Source organism: Panthera leo, chromosome B1, assembly GCF_018350215.1.
Source record: "Panthera leo isolate Ple1 chromosome B1, P.leo_Ple1_pat1.1, whole genome shotgun sequence".
NCBI classification, from domain to species: domain Eukaryota; kingdom Metazoa; phylum Chordata; class Mammalia; order Carnivora; family Felidae; genus Panthera; species Panthera leo.
The window spans coordinates 138,368,156-138,389,460 of NC_056682.1; the positions used below are offsets into that span (position 1 = coordinate 138,368,156).

Sequence of the window (21,305 nt, forward strand, 5' to 3'; positions counted from 1 at the left end):
ACTAGCCCAGAGAGATCATATAAATCAAATGAACTATGCTGACATCTCCAAAGGCAAGGGAATTAAAAGCAAAAATAAACTATTGGGATCTCTTCAAGATAAAAATCTTCTGCACTGCAAAGGAAACAATCAACAAAACTGAAAGGCAACTGACAGAATGGGAAAAGATATTTGCAAATGACATATTGGGCAAAGGGCTAGTATCCAAAATCTATAAAGAACTCCCCAAACTCCACACCCGAAAAACAAATAATCCAGTGAAAAATTAGGCAGAAAACATAAATAGACACTTCTCTAAAGATGACATCCAGATGGCCAACAGGCACATGAAAAGATGCTCAACGTCACTCCTCATCAGGGAAATACAAATCAAAACCACAATGAGATACCACCTCATTCTGGTGAGAGTGGCTAAAATGAACAAAGCAGGAGACCATACATGCTGGCGAGGATGTGGAGAAACGGGAACCCTCTTGCACTGTTGGTGGGAATACAAACTTGTGCAGCCGCTCTGGAAAACAGTGTGATTTCTCAAAATTTAAAAATAGTTCTACCCTATGACCAGGCAATAGCACAGCTAGGAGTTTACCCAAAGGATACAGGAGTGCTGATGCATAGGGGTACTTGTACCCCAATGTTTATAGCAGCACTTTCAACAATAGCCAAATTATGGAAAGAGCCTAAATGTCCATCAACTGACCAATAGATAAAGAAGATGTGGTTTATATATACAATGGAATACTACTTGGCAATGAGAAAGAATGAAATCTGGCCATTTGTAGCAACACGGATGGAACTGTCTCAAGAGTGTTATGCTAAGTGAAGTAAGTCAGGCAGAGAAAGACAGGTACCATATGTTTTCACTCACATGTGGATCCTGAAAAACTTAATAGAAGACCAGGGAAAAAAAAAGAGGGAAGGAGACAAACTATAAGAAACTCTTAAATACTGAGAACAAACTGAGGGTTGATGGGGGTTGGGAGAAAGGGGAAAGTGGGTAATGGGCATTAAGGAGGGCACCTGTTGGGATGAGCACTGGGTGTTGTATGGAAACCAATTTGACAATAAACTTCATATATTAAAAAAAAAAAAAGAAACCAATTTGACAATAAATTATATTAAATAAATAAATAAATAAAAATAAAATGCGTAAACTGACTATTAACCAAGAATATATTAAATCAGTGTTTCACTTTTCAATTTATGTGAGTGAAAGGACACCTACTGCATTTGATTTGATGTTTTTATTTATCTGCATTTTCATCTCTTACACGTTTTTAAGAAACCAAACACTATATTCTCTTGAATTTCCTGTTTTTTTTTTAAATTTAAAATTCCAAATTTAGGTTCCTGATTATAAAGTAAATGTGGAAATTCTCACCATTTTGTTGTTGTTCAATCTAAGGTAAAATATCAAGCCATAGGCCCCAAAGAACTTATTAAACCTTTGCTATGATAGATAATACTAGCATTGTGCTAGATAATACTGAAGATTATGAAAATAAAGACTGAGCACTTGATTTACTCATTTATTTAATAAATATTTATTGAACAAAGAAAAAAATGATCTATGTTGACTTTCAAGTAATTTTTTATGTTTATTTATTTATTTTGAGAGAAAGAGAGAGAGACACACACAAAGAGACAGACAGAGCAAGTGAGGCAGGAGCAGAGAGAGAAGGAGAGAGAATCCCAAGCAGGCTCAGTGCTATCAGTGCACAGCAGGAAATGGGGCCCGAACCTATGAACGCTGAGATCATGACCTGAGCCGAAACCAAGAGTCAGATGCTTGACCAACTGAGCTAACAAGTACCTCTGATTTTAAAATTACACACTAAAAGAAATGTTTTTTTTTAATTCTTTTTTTTTTATGTTTTATTTATTTTTGAGTGAGACAGAGAGACAGAGCGTGAGTTGGGGGGGTGGGGGACACAGAGAGAGGGAGACACGGAATCCGAAGCAGGCTCTAGGCTCTGAGTTGTCAGCACAGAGCCCGTCACGGGGCTTGAACCCATGAACCACAAGATCATGACCTGAGCTGAAGTCAGACTGAACCACCCAGGTGCCCCTAAAAGAAATGTTTTTAAACGCTTTAATTTTTTATCTCAGATAAACAGCAAAAGCAAGAAACAAACAAACAAAAAAGTTTAAAAACTTAAATTCAATCCTTTCTTTTCAGAGAAGCATATTTGTTTGATTTTCCAAAATATTGCTTGAATGAGGCTTTAACATGGCAGGTCAGCTACGTAAACAGGAAATTTATCAGTAATTTATCAGTAAACACATAACTGTGTTTTTCCACAAGACCAAGCTGTCCCAGTGATTTCCCAGTAAGTGTGTTTACTTTATTAAAGATCTATTTTCATAAGCTAGAGGTCATTACTAATCATGGCTGCCATGAAAATGCCATAAGTAAACCGAAAAATAGGCACATTGAACAAATACCACAGTAGAAATCCAGGCTTAGAAATAGTCATTTACTAAAAAATTAAGCCAAGGTACTTATCATCTTTAATATGTTCCCAAATCTTTCCAATTTAGAGACTGCCTAATGTTATATTACAATTACTTGTTACCCCCTCTATACCTCACAGCAGTTTGTATCTGTTATTATAGCATGTATCATGTTGCATTTTTATAAAATGTTATATGCACCTTTTTGTGGAAAAGGATTTATGACACATGCCACTTACATGTCTGCCTTTGTACCTGGACTGTGAGCTCCTTAAGACAGAGAGTAAATCTTTATCTTTTTATCCCCATGAACTGTGTTTGGTGCCTACAATTATACTTTATAAATGTTGAGTAAAATAAAGAATGAATAAATGTTTCACAGACCCTTCCATTTAACTGAATTACTGAACTCCTGTTTATTATCACCTTGATTAGTTTCCTGGTTTAAGTGCTTCAACGTTCAATTCTATGTAAGCTAACCAGCTTCCAAGTATATACCTGCTTGTAAAATTAGATGATGACTTATGCCAAGATTGTGGAATGACAGCTTAGTCGTGGGTCCGGTTCCCTGCTGGAGTGCTTGGCAGTGTCTGGTTAATTCACAAGAGAGACCCCCATTTGCCTTTTGGTGTTGAGTGAAGAAGAGAGTCCTGGTGACAAAACTGCTGGGATTAGACACATGTGGGTATGTTTGGCAAATTCTGGAGTCTGCTCCAAAGCAGGTTAGGGGACTGTGATATCTTCTGGAAGAGAATTAATTTTAAAAGAAAATAACCAAGCATGACAGACCAAGCCAATGGCACATTTTTCCTTATTTTGGAAGGAAAGAGAATTCTGTGCTCAGCCAGGTCTGTCACTTGTATTTGTCTCCTCTGCCTGCCATTAGACGCAAGGAAGGCAGAAGGATGATAAGTCAAAGTTGGAATAACTCTCTTAATAAACTCTCCAACATTTGGGGTTCTGGTTTAAAGTACTCTGGGATCCCTCAAATAGAGTGTAACACAAAGTAGGGTCAGCCATTCTGCTTCTGCCCCTTCCCCAGCAGCATTTTATCATATTCTACTACATAGTCTTAAGGGAAGAAGTTTAATCTCCTATCTTCATGTTTGCAGAGAAGGAACGTTATTCTCCTCCTGTTGGGACTGTGGTCTTTGAAACTAAGCTTCTAGCTTCTCTCCCAACCCCATACCTGCTTCCCACAAAGGAGGAACAGGAGCTCGTTTCAGGGAGAATGCCCACATGTTGAAAGTGACTCTCCTGCACAGAGATCTCTTGCTCTGTAGGACCCCTCAGGAGAGCAGAGGACACTCAGAGTCTCTGGCTCGCTTTGTTTCTGTACGAGAAAGCACAAAGGGAGAGAATCAACCTCGTACCCTTCCCTCTCTACTCTCTGGTCAGCCAATAACTGGGTTGATGAGGCAAGTCTGTGATCTTCTAAGCATCTGCCTGGGTGCTGAGTTTGTTCCAAACATCCATCTTCCCAACCCACCCCAGGCTCCAGTTGGCCCCAAGGTCTGCATTTGGATGGGGATGGGATAAAACACTTTGATTTTAGATCCAAATTGCATTCTCCAATCCAAAGTGTACCCAAGTTTGCAAGACACATTGGGCACTTTCCCAGTTCATTAACAATCTGGTTCATTAAGAAACTCGTAAGTGATCATCAATTAACTATCAGTTCCTAGAGTCTGTACTTTATCCATTGGGATTAGATAGGGAGTCAGGGTGGATCATAACCTCCTCTCCCATACACCCGAGATACTGCTCTGCCAGTCAAGGCCCAAGGAATCAGTGGGCTTTGGCCAACAGGGTAGTGGCAAAGGAGTGACATGCGCCCTAGAAAAGCCAACATGGCAGGCCTGATGGAGCAGTGGTGAACTATGCTTGGAGTAGCTGGGCGTTGGTGGGGGGCTGCATTGCCTAGCAGGAGTCTGTTCATGATTGCACGTGAGAATACAAGATACTACCTGGTGGCTTCCAGAAATGTTTGAGGCTAGAGAAGCTGTACATGGCTAGTGAGGACCTGCATCATGTTGGTGAAGCCAGTGATAATTAAATTATTCTTTTAAGTGATCTCATTCACTCACAAACTGATGGCTGCCAGGAAATCATGGCTACCCTTATTCTACTCTCTGACTGAGCACTTGTTCATCAGAGCACCTTGTCTGAAGCAGGCGATTATAGTAGGGATATGAACTGATTAATTCATTTGAAATGCTGATCATTCACATATTGCTGTTTAAAGGATGCCAGTTGAAATAAGAAAGCCACTATTGTTAGGAGGTGTTAATGTGCTAGCTCATTTTGTTTTGTTCATTTCTGAGTGAGTTTGGAGTATGAGTAAAAAGTAAGTCTGCAAACTAGAACTATGAAGGCTTATTCCTTAAATAATGTTTTAAAGCCGATGTCATTATCCAAAACTGATTCTCTATGTCCTAAAGAAATTCTCTTTCTTGCTGCCTCAAAACCACATTGCGGATCAAAACTGTTTGTTCTCAAAGTGAGTTTTTTTCAGCTAAGTTATTATTTCAGAAGATAATGCCAAATCTACATACAGTTTACATTTGAAAACTGTTCCAACAAATAGATGCTACTTACTTTTTTAAATTTGATTTTTGACTCATCTCCTAAATATACACAAATATACACATGCATACACAAAATTTTATTTTGCTATAAAATGCATCTTTTCATCTATAAATATTATGGTTATAATTTTAGACATTTCCTTTTTTCTCTAAACAATTACTTATTCTCTTCCAGATAGTGGCAATATTTGTTTCCGAATTTCATTGAAATGAAAGCTAATAGAATTCTGAAATCACAGAAAAATTTTCACTTGTACAAAATTTTATTTATTTGTAATAAATATTTTTTATTTATTTATAATATTCATATGGTTTCTATTCTTTTTCCTCTCAAGAGTAATGTTTATATTAGTTTTCCCCTATCTTCTGAATCGGTATCAGAGATTTTTTTAAACATCAAATTTGCATCTAAATTGAGTTTGATAAACTTTCATGTCACCCAACTATTCCATGTGTTTAAGGGATTAGTTACAAAATGACACGTGTTCTCGATATTCTAAACGATTCTAAACAAGGCCGTGTTTGGGATGTTTTTCCAACTATGTTGACAAACGGACAAATAGAAATTTTTTCTGCCATCCTGCCTCAGTAGCTTTATCTCAAAGTTAATAATAAGAGTGTTCTGATCACAGAAAGGTAGTTTGATGTGGTGGAGGAAAGGAGTAGGACTTTGGAGAAAAGGAGACCAGGGCTCAAACTACTTACTAGTTGTGTGATCTTGAATAAGTTATTGCACCCCTCTGGACCTCAGTTTCTGCATATGTGCAATAGGGATCAGGCATGTGTGCCGGGCAGATTAAGCAAGACACTTTTTGTGAGTACTTGTAACATGGTAGGCGCTGAAAAATGCCAGTTTTATTATCTCATAACATACTTCTTCCTGGAAGCCAGGCCATTTCTATGGATTTAATATACCATTCATCTTTTTAATAGCTATAAAGTCATGGGACTTTGGGACTATAGGTTACCTTAGAAATCAGTTATTTAATGGAATTTCACAGATAGGGAAACCAAGGCACTGGAAAGTTGAATGGTATAGAGAGTCCTTTTCTATATGTTTTGTAAAATAAGGAAATTGGAGCCAGAATCATCACTTGCTCATGTTTTCCATCTGAAAATGGTAGGAACAACCAACGCTCACAAAAGTGGCAATAGGTGTGAGGCAAACTTCATGACAGTTCATGGTTCATACCTCAAGTAAGATAAACCCAACCTATTCTGAGAGAGGGATTTCTTCACTTTACTATTATGATGCATCTGAATGCTTTGTAGAATCCTGAAAATTATGAACTGAATGAACATAATCAGTTGTCTAATATCGAAAGAAGTAGACATTGACTATGATTGATAATTCTACATCCCAAAGATATTTCAGATGCACTTTCATTTGAGACTATTACTATCGTTATCAACTGGGCCTTGAGAAGTAAGAAACTTGAAGCCCTAATTCCCATGAATTTACTACGTAAAGAGGGTTTCATATTCCTCAGCAGAACAAAAGGGTTGGATTAAAGCCGTATTTCCCATATTGCAATCCTTTACATCACCACTTCACAATTTTCATTGCATACAAATCTGTAATGTTACTTACTTTTTCAAATGGCTTCACTTTTTAAACTTAACCTCATCCTAAACCATAACGCCTAGCACATTTGCTATACTGATTTTTTTTAATTGTTTTTAATATTTATTTTTGAGAGAGAGAGCATGAGTGAGAGAGAGAGGCAGAGAGAGAGGGAGACACAGAATCCAAAGCAGGATCCAGGCTCTGTGCGATCAGCACAGAGCCCGACACGGGGCTTGAACTCACGAACTGCAAATGCAAGATCATGACCTGAGCCAGAGTCGGATGCTCAACCAACTGAGCCACCCAGGCGCCCCGATTTCATTTTTTCTAATATAAAGATAATTTCATGACTATTAAAATAAATACCTGTCTAAATACCACCTAAAATCACCTCTTGTACCACTCTGGCTTCCTTATGGCCCGGCAGAATCTCAGTCTTATTCCTGCTCATCCCCGAGTCTAGTCGGAATAAAGTAAGATTTGCGACGACGAAACCCTTTCTATTCTCAAGTGTTTAGTCTGTGGGATAAAAAAGCCACCACCTTGGATCCATGTGCTTTTTGGGGGGAAGGGAGTTGTGGTAGGATCCATGTGCTTTTGAGTAAGCACTAAGAGAACACGAAGGCAAATCCAGTAAAATTTCCTGTTTAAAATATTGTTTAAAGAATCTAATCACCACCATGAGAAAGTATATTTTCAGATTACTTCCAATGGCATCGAATTAAGTCCAAATCTTTCATAGCAATTTGTACTTACCCAAGGACACTTGATCTAAAAACTAACATTCTTTAATAACATTCCTAAAAGACTATGGAAATTTTAACAAGCCCCAAAACAGCATTCCTGCAAAAATAAAATATTTGAATAGGAACAAGTGGGAGAAAGCACATAAAAAATTAGCTCTCATTAGTGAAGAATGTATATTTTGGAAAAGCTCTTGGAGAGTAAAAGGAAATCCCAGCCCCACATAAACGTTCCCTAGTAAACCTCTTGATTGAACTGGTTCATTTTCACAAAATTCTTTCTCTTCACCAAGAACTTAAAACTGCATTTCATCATTTCTCTCAAATTTAACAAGTCTATTTTCTTTTAGGTTTCACTAAATGCATAAGTAGAATCATGGCTATTTTCTATTAGATAGGTAGGTGATGCATAGATGGCATGGATGTATGTAGATAAACATATACACCCACGTATTCAGATGTATGTATACAGATATCTGTGTAATCAACACATACACAGAATGCTTTACTTGGAGGGACTTTAAGGTTCATTGAGCCTAGCACCGCCCAAACTGTGTTATACAATTTGCATGCAATGTTAAGGAGTTTCCTTTACGAAAAGGAAGCCATGGGGTGCCTGAGTGGCTCAGTCGGTTAGGTTAGGTTAGGCGTCTGACTTCTGCTCAGGTCATGATCTCATGCTTCACTGGTTTGAGCCCCACGTTGGGCTCTGTGCTGACAGCTCATAGCCTGGAGCCTGCTTCAGATTCTGTGTCTCCCTATCTCTTTGCCCGTCCCCTGTTCATGCTCTGTGTGTCAAAAATAAATAAAACATTAAAAAAAAGGAATCCATGATGAAATAACTTTGGTAAACATTGGACTCAACAAACTTATAGGGGCACCTGGAGTGGCTCATCCGGTTAAGCGTCTGACTTTTTATTTCAGCTCAGGTCATGATTTCATTGTTTGTGGAGCCTGCTTGGGCTCTCTCTCTGCCCCTCCCTCGCTTGCGCTCTCTCTCTCTCTCTCAAAATTAATAAATAAGAATTTAAAATGAACAAAACAAAACAAACTTAACAACTTAGAACACTACATATATATTGAATTTTCAAGAAGGGCATATAGCAGTGCTTCTTAAACTTTAATGCATCTAAAATTGCATATTGAGTAGTTCTGGGATGGGATCTGGCATTCTGCTTTTCTAGGAAGCTCCCCAGTGATGCTGATGCTCCTGGTCCAAGAACCAAACTTTGAATAGCAAGGGTATAGGTTTCCTAAAACTTCTTTTACTTGTGAAACTAGTAAATACGCATGCCCTCCTTATACGTAATTGTTTTTTTGAGATGGTTGGTTGGTTGGCTGCCTTGTTGATTGTTGTGTGTCGGTTTTGAAAGTAGACATCAGTGTTTTATAATTTTTGAGACTATTAATATAGCTGAATCCCCTCATTTTATAAGGATGGTGAATATCATTTTAAAAAATCACTCTGAGTTTACCCAGTTGACTTTTACCTTTTCAGTGGCTTTGCTTTGTTTCATACAAGTTGTAATTTGGGAAAACTTCAAGTCCTGTACCATTGTGAGAAGGGGTGAAGGACATAAAAAGACATGTGTTTTTTGAGTTCTCTTTCAATGCACAGTGAAGGATGTGCACTTTACAAGCACAATAAAAAATGTACTTGACTCCTATAGCCAGACGAAATTTTACTAGCAAACAATTGTTTGGATTTATATTAGACATGTTTTTTGGTTGGCTGTCGAACGCTTAATCATGGGATCATACAGCAACGTACCCGAGTGCTTTAGGTAGCCAGCAGACCAGCAACCCAACCCTCTTCCACCTCCTAATCCACTCACCACCATTCACCTCTCTATCCACTTGTCGAACCATTCACTCATCCACTCACAAATCCAGTCTCCACCCATCCGTTCAGTCATGCGACCACCACATGTCCACCTACCTACACAACCACCCACCCATCCATCTCCACACCCATCCCTTTACGTTAAGTTGTTGAACAATATTCACGTGACATGGTTTCTTTGCAAACAGAGTAAAGGCAAAATTGCTCTGTGAGTTTAGGGTAGGTAAAAGAGCAAATGACAAAAAAAAAAAAAAAGAGTAAATGGCATATTATTTTAAAATCTCCTAATGTACAGTACTTCCTTATGCACTAAACTCCCAATCCGTAAATAAGAGTTTTTCAGTGGTGATTTTAAACAGTGGCTGGGATGGTGCTCATGTAGGGAGACAAACAAGCTGTCTGTGAGAGGAGATCTGAGTTGTCTAACATACCTCCTTAACCTGACCTTCCTCATTCTTCACTCCATGAAGTGTTCATTCAGTCCTTTCCTTCCACATTTCCTAGCATTCTCCTTCATGCTAGTCTCCAGCCAGCTAAACTAAGTTACTTGGAATTGCCCAAACCATGCCCGTAACTTTTCTCTCCAGCTGGACTGCACTTCCTGTCCATCCTGTATGTCTAGTTCACAGCTTAGTATGTCTCTTTTCTCCCAAAAGTTTCCCCAAATCTGCTTTCCCTGATTTGTCATCCACACTTCTCCTGTGGTAATCACTACTTTGACCTTGTATTCTAGTTATTTATGGGTATGTTGATCTCACCTATTAGGCACAAAGCTCCCTAGGAAAAAAAATGAGGTCTGTGCCTGATTTTCTTTGCATTCTTCATAGACTCTCAAACAGAGCCACTCAGTAAATTCATTTCTTTCTGGAATGAGTGAAATCCACATAAACTTCTGATTAAATGAAGACTGAGTGTGCTGATTTCATGATTAACTAAAGAGTTTGAAGCCAAGAAATATCCCAGTGCCTATAAAATTTTAGTTAACTATATTGGTTCGTTATTATTCTGAATCTTTTGTAAAGTATTTTGCCAAGTCCTTGCCTGAGGATGCTAATGTGTTTCAAAGTGATGTTAGAATCTTGATTTAATTAAAGTGTTGACCTACTAGGGGCACCTGGGTGGCTCAGTCGGTTAATCGTCCAACTTCAGGTCAGGTCATGATCTTGCAGTTCATGGGTTCGAGCCCATGAACTCGGGCTCTATGCTGACCTGCAGAGCCTGTTTCAGAGTCTCTCTCTCCCCACCCGCTACCTCTACCCTGCTTGCATGTGCACTCCCTCTCTTTCTCTCTCTCTCTCAAAAGTAAATTAATACACTTAAACAAAAATAACATATTGACCTTCTGGAGCATAAGCTGTTAAAATAATAAAGAATAAAATAATATATTCTTACTTTTAGATATATTAATTCTTACATTATTTTTCTCTCTAAAATATTCCTTCTATTAATAGTCGATTCAATGTCAAACTTGTAAAGAATCACATAAGAGTTTTAGTCTGGGACTTAATGTCCAGTGACAATTTCTACTATAACCTCTGGCTTTCAGATCACGTTGGGGATGCAAAGTCTTTTTACCATCGGCAAAATTCTTACCCATCCTTTTTCCATTTAGGAAAATGATTATAGTTTTTGTTATTGCTATTCATTCCTTTACGTTGTCTCAAACATTATATGAATTCTTAATAATTATAATATGAAAGAGAGAGATAAAGAAGAAAAGAAAATGACTCAGCTGGTAGCTCAAAATAGTATCCTACAGATTTGTCCCAAGGCTGGAGATATGACTGCATTTATGTTAAAATCTTTATTTTCTGAAAAACATGTTTCTTCAAGTCCAACATCTTTAGGCATTAGTTTTAGTATCTTTGCTGATTGTATGATTGTATTGAGGTAGACCTACATTGTACCTTTGGTGTTTCTTTATCATCAAAATCTTTAAACTTTTTTTAAAAAATATTTATTCATTTTTGAGGGAGAGAAAGACGCAGAGCATGAGTGGGGGAGGGACAGAGAGGGAGACACATAGAATCTGAAGCAGGCTCCAGGCTCTGAGCTGTGAGCTGTGAGCACAGATCCCAATGTGGGGTTCAAACCTACAAACCATGAGATCATGACCTGAGCTGAAGTCAGACACTTAACCAACTGAGTCACCCAGGCACCCCCAAATCTTTGAACTTTAAAATGACAATGTTTGCTACAGCTTGTGTAGCAGAGAGGTGAGGTCCATCCTCCACCCCACCAGAGGCCTCAGAGCCAATCTGGGTCAGTGGTGGGAAGCTTTGAGGTGCTGCAACGGGCACACGGGCCCAGTGCACACAGCTGCACCATGGCTTAGCTCACTGTTGTCCTCTGCAAGGGCTACCATGGAGGTCACATAACCATCCGCCTTGACCTGAGTGGCTGTACTAACCAGCATTTCTACCACATTGTGGCCAGTTGCAAGTATCCCAGGGATGGCCGTTGGTGGAGCAACTTGGCTCCTATGATCCACTGGCCAATAGTCATGGAGAGAAAATGGTTGCTCTCAACCTGGACCAGATTTAGCATTAGATGGGCCATGGGGCCCACCTCTCTAAGCCTGTGGAGAAGTCTCTGGGTCTTTCTGGCTTTTCCCCTCTGTATCCCATGATGATCACAAATGCTGAGAGGCCATGAAGGCAAAGGACACATGAAGTCCTCTTAGCATCTCAGAAAACTGATACAGAGTCTAGAGAAACAAAAATGAGCTGACTTTGAAGACAGGGCATTAGGAAAAAGGTCAAAGTCCTCTTACAACACTTGTGCAGAGTTCCGAGTTTTATTAGATTTGGGAGTCAATAAAGTGGAGTTTTCTAAGTCAAAAATAAATAAATAAAATGACAATTTTGAAAATTAGCTACCATACCTATTTTTACTTTGGATCGTGACAGGAAAGCATGAAAAGGGTTTCATCGACATTGATTCCGTTGTTGATGTAAATTTACCGGGACGTTTTCAGACCATAAGTCAACTGGCAAGTGCTGTAGGATGGAGCTGCTCCCACAATTGCCCAGGAGCTCCTGTTATCATTCCTCAGTGGCCAGACTTTGTCAGCCCTGTCAACCGAATGGATTCCTTAATTTGAGAGACATCACTTGATTCCGGTGACCATGAACAAATTTAACACATGTATAAAATGTTGTCATGACCAGAGTTCTCCATCACGTCTCCCTGCCAGGTGACCCTCTGTAACTGCCATGCTCCCGTTTGCCTTTGGCTTAGGACTATGGCCTTGGGCTCTCTGACCACCAAGAATGGAGTGATTGTGGGGGTGCCTGGGTGGCTCCGTCAGTTAAGAGTCGGACTCTTGATCTCGGCTTAGGTCATGATCTCAGTGTTTGTGAGTTTGAGTCCTGCATTGGGCTCTGCACTGACAGGGCTGAGCCTGTTTGAGATTCCCTCTCTCTCCCTCTCTTTCTGTCCCTCTTGGGCTCTCTCTCTCTCTCTCTCTCTCTCTCTCTCTCCCTCTCAAAATAAATACATCAACTTAAAAAAAAAAATGGAGTTATTGTGGTTTAGGCACCTGGAAGTATTGCCCTTTCATTAAAGAGGAACAAAAGAAGGAAGGACGAGAACAGTACGTCAGCCTAGTGGTTTTCCTTCTCTCTGTGCCTTGAACAGTTTAGCAGACAAATGTTGGGACATACTTTTTAATTTCCAACAGTGTGAAGGGCACTTTTTCTTCAGTACTTATAAATGGGTCCTCTGGCACTTACTGGAAGTCCCATCCGGCCTGCCTGCCTTTGGAAGCCTCTCTTGACATTGGCATCCTCCATTGAAAGTCCTTCTCCTACTATCCCACCTCCCTGTCAGCTGCCCAGGATAGAGCGCCTCTGAGAAGTGGTCCCCGAGGGACACTCCCCAACCTGGCATGTACCAGCTCTCCTTTTTCGCACGTATCTGCCAAGTCTATAGCCCAGCCCCTCAGTCTTCCCCACCAAACCCTTTACCCTATGAGGCCTTGGAGGCAAGAGGGACGAGGGGAACTATCAGTACTTTCTCCTCTAGAAACCTGTAGACAGACTCATTTCATCATTTCTAGCATGGTCTCCTTCAGAAAAGATAGTTTAAATTGCAAACAATCCACTTTGCAGGCAATTGGGAACACAGACGGTTTGATTTGGGGACACTGTGTGTTTACGTTGAGGAAGTGAGGTTGCATATACAAACTACTGTCTGCTGCTGAGTGAGCACTTAACATTTTTTGATACATAACTGAATTCTCTGAAGACAGGAAACAGCAGGCAGCTGGTCTTGCACCCATTCAAGAAGCACTGTGCTCCGTTACAGCAAGAGAGCTGAACTCTCTTACAACAAGAGAGCAATGAACTGTGCTGTCCGGACTGGGGCTAGGTATTTTGTCAGTCATTCAAAAGTCTCTTCTGATGGTGTGTCCATCAAATAGCAGGTCTGGGAAGTACTGCTCAGAGATGCTTGGTCTTATTCTTTGAAGATTAGAGTGGGGAGGGAACGGGAACCCAAAGTTGTACATAATTTTTTCTTTGCAGCTGGAGAAACTGAGGCAATGAAAAGAAGGACATTATGCAGGGGCCCAGAGGGGAGCCTGCAATTTTGAGAAAATGATCTTCATTTACCCTGTCATTTCCACGTAGCTGGTTGAAAGCTAATCTTATTTTTAGATAAGCTTAGTTGTCTGGGTTATTATTGGCCACTCCATCGCTGGGATATGTGGTGTATTTCAGGAATAAGGTTGGTCAGACCTTATATCTGATATATAAGTCAGATTTATATCAAGTACAAAATTTAAAAAATAGGTTTATTTCCTTATAAAACTATATATATTTTTAACGTTTTATTTATTTTTGAGACAGGGAGAGACAGAGCATGAACAGGGGAGGGTCAGAGAGAGGGAAACACAGAATCTGAAACAGGCTCCAGGCTCTGAGCTGTCAGCACAGAGCCTGACGCGGGGCTCGAACTCATGGACCACGAGATCATGACCTGAGCCGAAGTCGGCCGCTTAACCCACTGAGCCACCCAGGCACCCCAAAACTATATTATTTTTGTATAAATTCGTATTTATTTATTTTTGAGAGAGAAAGAGAGAGAGAGAGATAGACAGCCAGCATGAGCAGGGGACGAGCAGAGAGAGGGGACAGAGGATCCAAAGAGGGCTCTGCATGCACAGAACAGAGCCCCATGCAGGGCTCAAACCCACAAACCTCGAGATCATGACCTGAGCCAAAGGCAGTCACTTAACCGACTGAGCCACCCTGGTGCCCCCATGCACGGTGTTCTTTATGTCCATCACTATGATTATTAAGATCTTGTCTCTCACATCAATAAAGCTCCCTTAATGAGATAAAAAAATGGTTCCACGAACTTAAACACTTCTAGAAGTCTTTTTTTTTAAATCTAAACTAAATTTTGAAAAAGCCCAGCACAATATGTACCAGAGTTTTTAATAAGATAATTTTTCATATCACTTTAGGAAATTTAATCTTGTCATGAGATTAAATGAGTCTCTTGGAGAAGAGACTCTTCCATCTATCCTGAAATGCAAAGCAACTCTAAACGGTCCTTTTTGTGCTTTATCAGAGATGATGGAGATTTTTTATTTTTCATCCCGGTTACAAACGTCTTCAAACTTCAATGGACAGAGTTCCCTTGCTGTTACAAGAGAATTCTGGAATGCTGGGTCGATCTGTGCACCAGGTATCCTCACCCCAAAGAGGACAGAGGTGGAAGAACAGATTCTGTTGCCACTTTCCCATGTACTCCTCTCACATCCACTGTGGGGAATGGGTTTAAGGGTGTGGGATCCTCAGTGAGGTAGCCATGATTTTAGAATGTTCTATTTGTCTCTAGACTCTCTTGCTTGGGAATGGGATTATTCTATATTAGAAGAGCTACTAGTGTCCTCTCCAAGTAAAGCAGGAAACATTTTTAGGAAAGACTAGAAACATATTTTTATAATTATGATAACACTGGGTTGTTCTTGGATCATAAATTAGTCTCTTCCTTCTTAACCTTCCTTTCTCTTTTTCAGAGATTGGCCAAAAAGTTACAAATATTTCAATTCCTATTCTTTAAGGAGATTTTTAAAAATTTTTCATGTTCTTTCTTCCTTTCTATGTGATTTTATTAAGGAGTCCTGATTAGCATTCATAGTAGTGTCTATTCCCCTTTTCCCTTTACTTTTTGTTTGTAAATCATTGGCTGTTTTACAATTTTTATTTATGAAACAATGTTTATGTAAGAGACAATTTACATTTCGGAAAGAGTCCTTAGTGATTAAGAGAGAGAGCTCTGGAGCCAGACTTCCTGAGTTCAAGGCCCAGCTCTTCTAACTACTAATTTTGTGAACTTGGCAAGTTACTTAAACACTTGTGCCTCAGTTTCCTTATCTGTAATATGAGAATAATATCTTTTCCAAGGGTTTATTTGTAGGATTAAACAATTTAATACATATAAATGCATAGACCAGTACCATACAAAAGTAAAGGCTCAATTCATATATGATTCTTGCAACTATCATCATTAGTCTATCTTTATACAGTTAATAAATATATTATATGGCAACCTATGACATCCCTCTTAATGCCTAAGAAGCTACGACTGATTTTTTATTTCTAAATTGGTTAAAACCAACATATTTTTCCCTCTTTAGACAACTATTTATCCAACATAACTTTCTGAGGAAAGCTTAGCTTTACTTAGTTATCTAACGAGATAAAGTATACAAAGTACTCTGCAAATCGTAAAGTACTATACAAATGTCATTCATTATAACGCCTACTACTAAGAAAATTTCTATTTTCCAGATGCCATTATTTAAGAGAGGTCTTATCTTTCCTTTTGGAAATAAATTTGAGGTTATTTTCCCATAAAGAAAAATCTTCACGGAGTCTCAAAGATCTCAGAGTAAGATTTGTTGATGACATTTTTCATTATTGGGATAAGGATTTAGATTGTATCAGATTGAAACACATTTGCAATTTCAGCTTTCCTTCAACAAAGATATGAACAGATTGCTGTCTCTTGTCTATAAAACAAAACAAAGCACTCTTGGTTGCAGGAACTGCAAAAATAAATGTTAAATAAAATAGGTATCTAGAAACTTCGACCGTTAGGTCATTTGATGTGTACTGAATTTGGCTAACTGTAATAATTGCATATCTTAAGAAATTTCCTAAGAAGGAGATATCCAGTCTGCAGACCAACACTCGACTGCTGAGATTTCTTAGACTGTCACACACAGTATTCTCTCCTTCTTCAGTTTCCTTTTGTACACACAATGCAAGTCTCCCCTAAATAAGACCCTATCATGATACATATTATCCTCTTCTCAGGCTGTCAGCCCTATACAATCTGGCATTTCCTTATCAACCTATAATGTTGTCATACATAAAGTTATTTCCTGAGTGTATTTGCCTCCTTAGGTAAAGTTTAAGCCCTTGAAATTAAGGATCATACTTTATACTGTTCATAATCTTTTTACAATGGTCAGCCAAGTCCTAAGCATATAGTTGCTCAGGGAATGCTAATTGATTGGTTGATTGATTGATTGACTGATTAATCAAAACTCACGTGAGACTCTTCCAGAATCTAATGAGACAAAACCCACCTTTTCCCCAAATGAAACAAGACCTCATAACAGAGTTTTTTCACTTTGCTCAACCTCTTGTACAGCGTTCTCTGACGTTCCTGTGACGGGCAGATAAAGCACTACAAAGGAGAAAGATCTCTAGCTGGAGTTTAAAATGTCTGGACTTCAAGTACTAAATGCAAGCAGAATATTTAACCTCCTTGACCATCAATTTTCACATCAGTAAAATGGGAAAAATGATGTGTGCTGCCTCCTCATTTTGAGAATTGGGGAAAATATTTTATATAAAATGCCTAGCACAATGTCTTGTGGGGGCAGAGTAAGAGTAGGCCGGTAAACACATACCAAAGTGGAGGTGCTGATTTGACATTCACGGTGGTTTTCTCAAAGACTCAGTATGTCCAAAACCAAGCTCATGATTTCCCCCAAACCTGGTCCTCCTTCAAAGAATGGCACCATCATTTGTAGCAATGTGGATGGAACTGGAAGGTATTGTGCCAAGTGAAATAAGTCAGTCAGAGAAAGACAGATACCATATGTTTTTGCTCATATGTGGATCCTGAGAAACTTAACAGAAGACCATGGGGGAAGGGAAGGGGGAAAAAATGAGCAGAGAGGGAGGCAAACCATTAGAGACTCTTAAATACAGAGAACAAACTGAGGGTTGATGGGGGGGTGGGTGAGGTTGGGGAAAATGGGTGATGGGTATTGAGAAGGGCACTTGTCGGGATGAGCACTGGGTGTTTTATGGAAGCCAAGTTGACAATAAATTATATTAAAAAACAAATAAAACTATATATAAATGGTGACAAACTAAAAAACAAACAAACAAAAAACCCACAAAAAACAAAAACAAAGAATGGCACCATCACCCATCCACTTATGTAAACTAAAGTCTGGAATCCATCTCTAACACCTCTCATACCTTCTCCCATACCTCCCGTGCACAAACCAACACAGACTCATTACCTGCTGAGTCTTCCCACACCTCCCCACCTGCCACAACCACCAGATCGGTAGAAACTACCATCATCTCCCACTGGGTCCACCACAACACCTCCAACAGAGCTTCCTTCATCTACAAGTCGCTCCAATGTTCTCATAGTACAGGAGCGACCTTCCTTTATGAATGCAAATCATATCTCGTCTTTCCCTTGCTGCCTACCACTTTTAGAAAAACAAATACCCGAACCCTTCACTTGGCCCATAACATCTGGGATGATCTGGCCCATACTCTGCACGATATTTTCTGTTTGCCCCTCCGTATCCGCTTTATCCCTCTCCACCCCGTCCTGGGCCCCAGGAGCTGACTTTTATGTTCTGCCTCAAGGGGCTCCCTCTCTGTATGATTTATAGCTCATTTGACTAAAGAAAGATGGGAGATGGGAAGGCAGCTGGAAATTGCAGCACGGTATTTATTCCCCTGAATGTCTCCCTGCTGTGTAACCTCACACTGGTTGCATCTCCTTACGGCCAGGGCTTCTGTGAGCTGTCTCTTTCCTGTAGCTCTTGTCTTTCATAAACACTCACGCCTTCCACTGTGGTGCCCAGGCATAGTGACAGCTTTTCATTCTTTTCAACTTTGCATTCATAGTGGGTGCTGTACATCCCTTGTAGATTCCCCTTTACCATCCAGACACCATTGTAAAGAGTCCCTTGATTCACCTGTCCTCAGTGGCCCTGTTTGAGTATGCCCTGTCTTCTGCTAAACCTCTGACTGAATCATTCTTCCCTCCTCAAGCCACTGGCTTTTCAGTGCTTCAAACATGTCAGGCTTCCTTCCACTTCTACCTGGGTGAATCTTTCTCTTCCCCTAGTTAATGCTAATGAACCCCTCAAGTCTCAGCTCAGATATCGCTTCCTCATGGAAGCTTCTCCTGACTTCCAAAATAGGTCGAGTAACTCTACTATATGCTTTCCTACTCTGTGCGGTTTTTCACAGCGCTTATCATTGGATAACAAGCACATCATCTAAATAAAGTACGTCTCTGCCATTATTGTAGGAGCCACATCTGTTTTGCTCATCACTGTGCCCAGTTCCTAACACACTGGGTGGCACGTGTGGTCCTTAGAACATAAATGATAAAAGAATGAACGCATTCAGTTTGGTAGCTGCTATCTAGAAAAATGCCAGTCTTGAGGACTGTATAAGTGGATCCCATTTATTTACTTTGTAGATCCATGTTCCATACGCTTAACCGGAGACAAAGATTACTTGTCATTATTTCTTCCAATCACAATTTCCAAAGCCAAGCATTTCAAAGTTACACGAGGAATTCTCTGACTACCAACTTGCCTCAAATGACTATCCCTCTCCTCTTTCTCTGTTCCTCATTGAATCGTTTTTCCCTTCCCATATTTCCATTATTTCTTGTTTGTAGCCTGGGATGCCCTCCTCTCTCCACCTACCCATATCCACGTAACTAACTTCTTTAACTCCGTCAAGGCTTTGCTCAAAAGTTTCCTCAATGGGGCCTACCCTAACCACGCTATTTAAAATTTCAGAAGCAACCTCCTCTCTGAATCAGCCACGTCTTGCTGTTTTTTTTGATAACTTTTATCGTCACCTAAAATCACTGATATTTTTATGACATTTATTATTTATTGTCTCCTCTAGTAATATCAGGCATCTCGAGTGCCTCCAACAGCACCTGAAACATAGTAGGCCTTCAAAAATGTTTGTTGATGAATTTATTTCATGCCCTTTTCTCAACCTTTTACTTGTCTGCACCTCTTTGTTCACATCTCTTCTTTCCCCCACAAACCAAAAGGCAATTATAGATTCCAAGATTGTTTCTTGCCCCTTCTTCTGCCTACACAAAACTTTACCTAGACAAAAATGGATGAAGGGGAGTGGGAGATACAGGCTCCCGGTTATGGAATGAATAAGTCATGGGAATAAAAGGCACAGCACAGGGGACATAGTCAACGGTATTGAAATAGCATTGTATAGTGACAGATGGTAGCTATACTGGTGACGAGCATAGCTTAACATACAGAGAAGTTGAATCACTATACTGTATACCTGAAACTAATGTAACATCACGTGTCAAGTATACTCAAATAACATTTTTTTCATTAAAAAATAAAGAAGAAAAAAAAACTTCACCTAGACAAAACTTTATGATGAAAAAAATTTTTTAAAGAAATCTCATGTGTTTTAAAGGAAATGCCGTAAATACTTCGTAAATTATTAATTGAGCAATGTGAACACAGAAATCGTGCTTTTTGGATTAGATGTCCCGCACTCAGTAAATGTTTTGTTATGAGAGCAATAAAAATGAAAGCAGATGTTAATGAAAGTCCATAAAGGCATAAATAAAATGCCTAATCTCTATTTGCTAAGCAAATAGAGAATTCCTATCTCCATTTTACCTTAAGTCACTTTAGAAATATTGCATAAAAAGCAAATTTGTCATAGAATCTAACAGTAGAAACTTCTTATGAATTTGTATCTATGCCAGCCTGTGTTATTTCAGCATTGATGTTCAGAATAATTAGTCAAGGCTCTGCAAGATCCCAGAGTGCCTTCTGAATCATCCAACATTACATTCTCCATTGAATGTTGGTTATCCGTGCCCTGTGGATGTGGTCACCCTTCTGTAACTAGAGTATTTCAACCAATCAGTCTAACAAGAAGTACCTATTAAATGACTAGTATGTGCTCATCCTACCACTGTTTTATTAACCAGAACAGTGTGTCTCTGAGGATGCTAAATACCGAGAATCTCCTGTATCACTAACAACTACAAATAACTTAGTCTGAAATTGCTTTCACCCAGATGCCGCTAAATGGCTGAGGAAAAGGAGAGGTGAAATCTGGTTACCATTCCTGTCCTTTCTCATCCCTTCCTGATGCAGCCTCTTCTCTGAGGCATCTACCTCCTATCTCCTCGTGATTAACCATGTTGAAACTCTAATTGTTTCTTTTTCCTTTAAGGGAAGCACGGTAGAAAATTTGATCTGAAATATTTTGTGAATCTTTTCCCCCTTTTACATTACATGTTAATAAAAGAGTAATTAGGAAGTACAGAAGGGAAAGCAAAGAAAAATCAATTCCTAGGTCTCCCACATATTTCATCATGGAAGGTAACTGCTGTAAATTTGGGGGAGTTATTTATTTTCATGGTTTTTATACACACACACACACACACACACACACACACACGAACAGTAATCTGAAACATGTCCATGGTGGTAAGCTAGAAAAAGAACAGCCCAACCCTATAAAAGTGGCATCTATAAAAAACATACCTAAAAGAAAAAAAGAAAGAATGAAAACCTAGCCTCTAGGGTAAAGGTTAACAACTGAACTGTCATTTAGAGTTGATGATTTGCTTTCCCCTAAGCTTAAGACTTTCAGGGAATTAGTTTATGATCCCAGGCAGCTTTCTTGTCAGGGGGAGGGTGCCCAGTTAGCCCTAATTATTACATTTTGTTTCACATTCCCACTTAAACAGCTAACCTTTTTTCTAATGGGTCTGGACTCTGGCAGCCACAGCGTGAACTGACGGGAGGGGGC

At 39.5% G+C, this 21,305-nt stretch overlaps 1 protein-coding gene and 1 pseudogene across 9 annotated transcripts in view; both read left to right on the top strand.

The window, feature by feature from the left end:
* The window catches only part of RASGEF1B (RasGEF domain family member 1B), a 642,397-nt gene that overhangs the window by 537,524 nt on the left and 83,568 nt on the right, over positions 1-21,305 (top strand). The window lies entirely within an intron of this gene.
* Positions 11,522-11,925, top strand: LOC122217219 (annotated as a pseudogene).